Raw genomic sequence first — 4,619 nt, forward strand, 5'->3', positions numbered from 1 at the left:
ACAACTCCTGGACATGCTTCTGTTGAAGTAGTGCAGCGGTGTCAAACTCCAGGCCTCGAGGGCTGGTATCCTGCAGGTTTTGGATCCCACCCAGTGTCAACACACCTAAATCAAATGATTAGTTCATTACCAGGCCTCTGGAGAACTTCAAGACATATTGAAGAGGTAATTAAGCAATTTAAATCAGCTGTGTTGGATCAAGGATGCATCTAAAACCTGCAAGACACCGGCCCTCGAGGCCTGGAGTTTGACACCCCTGACGTAGCGGATAGTCTCCTGAGGGATCTCCTCCCAGACCTGGACTAAAGCATCCACCAAGTCCTGGACAGTCTGTGGTGCAACATGGTGTTGGTGGACGGAGCAAGATATGATGTCCCATATGTGCTCAGTTGGATTCAAGTCTGGGGAACATAGCATCAATGCCTTTGTCTAGCAGGAACTGCTGACACACTAATGCAGGGGTCCCCAATCTCAGTCCACGAGGGCCGGTGTCCCTGCAGGTTTTAGATCTCACCCTGGGTCAACACACCTGAATCACATGATTAGCTCATTACCAGGCCTCTGGAGAACTTCAAGACATGTTGAGAAGGTAATTTATCCATTTAAATCAGCTGTGATGGATCAAGGACACATCTAAAACCTGCAGGGACACCGGCCCTCGTGGACTGAGATTGGGGACCCCTGCACTAATGGGAGTCAGGCTACCTTTAGTGAGGGGAGTGTGGCACCCCAAAAAAATGCCACTATATTTCAACCATATTTAGTTGAAATATAGTGGAATTAAAAAAAAATTTGAAGAAATATTGGGAAAGCATAATGGCCATCTGAAAAAAGCTGAAGTTTCGTCAGAACTACTTGTTATTCGAGTAGTTTTCAAAACTACTAAATGTTATAGTGACATTTTCTGGCATGAAAACAACCTGATGCAGAATGATGCAGAAGAAGAAGCTGACACTCAGCTGTCATGTTGCTAATGTTTCTCAAGACCTGCTTTACATGTTGCATTTACAGTGAAGAAACTGGAAATCATTTTGGAGCGGAGCCTGAGAATTTCTGATGCAGTTTGATCACAACCATGTTTAAATATGTGTTGATGTAGAAGTGAGTGGATCATATTCTGACGTTAGACTCTAATCATTAGAAAATGCTGCAGGTCTACAAGTTCCAATGATCCCAGAGGAACCCTGGGATATGTTGAAAAATAATGAGTTTTTTCATAACCACTGTTACTGATGATCATCTTTTTCTCAGCGAAACTTTGATTTTCCACATGTGAGTGTTAATTGATGCACAAAAGACTGAGAACAAAGAGGATGACACAGAGATGGAGAATCAAGAACCCCACGAGAAAAATGAGCAGAAGGATTTTGGAGCCTGATGGATTGAATAAGCAAACAAAGTGTCTTTAAAACGCTCTTGTTAGAAATGTACAACTTCACTGTGAAAAATTCTGTTTTTTTCTCTTGTTGTGTTTGTTTGAAGCTGCTTCCTGTTGGCTTCAGCTGTTTGGAGTTTCCATTTTCTAAACTTCTACATTCTGAACCTTCTTCAGCTCTGAACAAATTATGAAACACTGAATGATTTCAAGCTCACACTTTGTCTACTAAACTTACACATTTCATTCTTTATACAGATTGAGGGAGTGTGGTTTGTCAGAGATCAGCTGTGATTATCTGGCAGCAGCGCTGAAGTCCAACCCCTCCCATCTGAGAGAGCTGGACCTGAGCGTGAACAAGCTGGAGGATTCAGGAGTGAAGCAGCTGTGTGGTTTTCTGGAGAGTCCAGGATGTGGACTTGAAACTCTGAGGTCAGTCAGCATGTTTTAGTTGTGCTGAGATGAATATGATGTGAAAGTTGTGCTGACACTAAACTGCAGACATCACGCTGATATTATACTGATCCACACTGAGGATCTTCATGGTGAAGTCTGTTTTCTTCTTCTCTGGTTTAGTCCATTGACTGTAGCAGAACAATGTTCACATTTCAAACCTTCAATGAAGAAGAAAAATCCTCCACTGGATAATTCACTGTCAAACTCTCAAACTCTTCATTCCACCTTTAAAGTCTGTCTGACACTGAAATCCAAAGCAACATGTGCTTTTGCCTTACAGACAGCAGTCCAACACAAACATACACACATCATCCAAAACACAGTCCAACATCCAAATCTCCTCCACTGCCAGCATGAATGATGGGACAGAGAAGGAGGAACACTCTGACATTCAGGGTTAGAATGAGTTTCATGAAGCAGACTGTGAAGATCAAAGCTGCATTAGATTATAATATAAAGAGATGCAGAGAAACGCCGCTTGAGTTGTTGTATACAGTCAAAAAAAAAGAAGGCCAAAATATTTTTCTCTAATATATTTTAGGTATAACTGTATGTGTTTTATACATTTTTAGTAGTATGACTCTGTCAGTGCGCCCCAGGGTGGCTGTGGCTACAATGTTTACCATCACCTGTGTGTGTGTGTGTGTGTGTGTGTGTGTGTGTGTGTGTGTGTGTGTGTGTGTGTGTGTGTGTGTGTGTGTGTGTGTGTGTGTGTGTGTGTGTGGGTGGATGACTGGATGTGTAAAGCGCTTTGGGGTCCTTAGTGACTAGAAAAGCGCTATACAAATACAGGCCATTTACCATTTAGATAGCTTACATGAATGAATAAGTGGACAGAGATCATCTGAAGAACTTCAAAGGCTTTAAATCAGCACATTTCTCTTTATTCTTTATCAACTCTGTTAATTTCTGTTTTCTGTGGAATGAAGCGAACAGCAGGCTAATAAGATGCTGACCAATAGGTTTCTATTAAAGGTTGTAATTTGTATATGAAAAAGTGCTTTGGCTCAGCAGGGATCAGCTTACAGGTAGAATACAGCTGCTGGATGGGATTAGCATGTCATAGCTATCTACCAAACTGCTAACTGGGGGATTTCAGGCCATCTATGAATCATTTTTGCTAACTGTTTAATCAGGTTAGGCTCACAGGGCTGCAGCCTGTGCCCTAGCTGTCATAGGGCAAGAGGCGTGGTCCACTAATGGAGCCACAAAACATGTCCAATACTTAGTCTGTCTTGTTGGACAAACTGGAAGAAATGATTTAAGGACTTAGTCACAGAACAGAGATTCAAATCTCCAAAATCCAACTGGCTGCGTCAGGGCATATAGTCTGAAACTCTGCACAGTTTCCTGTTTGAAGCTGCTTCCTGTTGGCTTCAGCTGTTTGGAGTTTCCATTTTCTAAACTTCTACATTCTGAACCTTATTCAGCTCTGAACAGATTATGAAACACTGAATGATTTCAAGCTCACACTTTGTCTAATAAACTTACACATTTCATTCTTTATACAGATTGATAGACTGTGGTTTGTCAGGGATCAGCTGTGAATATCTGGCAGCAGCTCTGAAGTCCAACCCCTCCCATCTGAGAGAGCTGGACCTGAAAAGAAACAACCTGGGGGATCCAGATGTGAAGCAGCTGTCTGATCTTCAGCAGAGTCCAGACTGCAGACTGGAGACTCTGAGGTCAGTAGAGTGATGGAGTGAGTGGGTGGTGCTCTCAGCAGTATTGTACTAAACAAAGTTAGTATGAAACAAAGATCCAGTGTTTCCTGTAAAGCTGCAGCTTCTCAGTGAAGCTGTGAGAGGAGAATGGTGACAGGCTTCAGGATTGGACACAAACACTGCCTGTTTCTGCCTTCATGGTGACCATAGTAACGGCTGACACACTCTGATCAAACACTGTCAACAGCCAATCAGCTCTCTGAACAAAGCAGCACGCAGACCAATGACTGCATTCATTTCCAGGTTTAAAGCAGTGAAGAACACAGACTGTAGGTGAGGAAGAATTTAGTGAGAGCAGATGTTTGGATGGAATTCCTCCAGTTAACAGCTGGAACCATTCCATCTGGATTGTTGGGCTTGTTGTTGGGGTTCCTACAGAGCTCAGAGTGGACAGACCAAGGTTCTTCTAATGAATGAAAGTCCAAACTAAAGCTAGGAGTGAAAAACATTTTCATCAACTTCAATAAAAATCCAAAGATTAGAAAAAGTGAAGCAACAATGAGTCCTAGCACAGTCCCAGCACTGAAGTCCCTGCTGCTCTTTATACTGGATGTGCTGCATCACTGACTGACAGCTGATGAAGAGTCTCTGGAAACACTCGTTTATCTCCTCTGCTCTTCCTTCTGGTCTCTGCAGGTTGAATAGCAGCAGCAGCTTGTGTGACTGACAGAGGAATGAGAAGAAGTGCAGATGACTGTCAGTGCTGCAGAGTGAACTGCTCTGAGAACAGCTCCACTGTCAGACACAATGTAGAGTCCAGCATCATCCCTGTGTGTCCCTCTGGATCTGACAGAGGATCATCAGTGTATCTGGACTGCTCTGTCCTTCTACAGTCTCTGCACAGTCTGACTCTGGCTTCAGACCCTCCTGGAACAAACTCACCTGGAAAGGCTTTAAACACCTTTGAATAATAAACATGTTTTTATAAGACAAATATCATGTTTTCATGTATGTGTGCAGTTTGAGCCTCGGTGGACGAATCAGTGCTTAATGTTTAATGTGGATACTAATGATCAATAAATGTGCTGATTGGAATCAAAGGAATGACTCGGACTGAATCTTTT

The 4,619-nt window shown here is 42.7% G+C and overlaps 1 long non-coding RNA gene across 1 annotated transcript; it reads left to right on the forward strand.

Annotated features, from left to right (window-relative positions):
• Window positions 1–1,766: 1,766 nt before the first annotated feature.
• LOC120438683 lies at window positions 1,767–4,252 on the forward strand. Its single transcript, XR_005612039.1, has 3 exons — window positions 1,767–1,807; window positions 3,343–3,516; window positions 4,192–4,252. It is a non-coding gene; the product is annotated as an uncharacterized LOC120438683 (long non-coding RNA).
• The last annotated feature ends 367 nt before the right edge of the window (window positions 4,253–4,619 follow it).

Source organism: Oreochromis aureus, linkage group 3 (genome assembly GCF_013358895.1).
Source record: "Oreochromis aureus strain Israel breed Guangdong linkage group 3, ZZ_aureus, whole genome shotgun sequence".
In the NCBI taxonomy this organism is placed as follows: domain Eukaryota; kingdom Metazoa; phylum Chordata; class Actinopteri; order Cichliformes; family Cichlidae; genus Oreochromis; species Oreochromis aureus.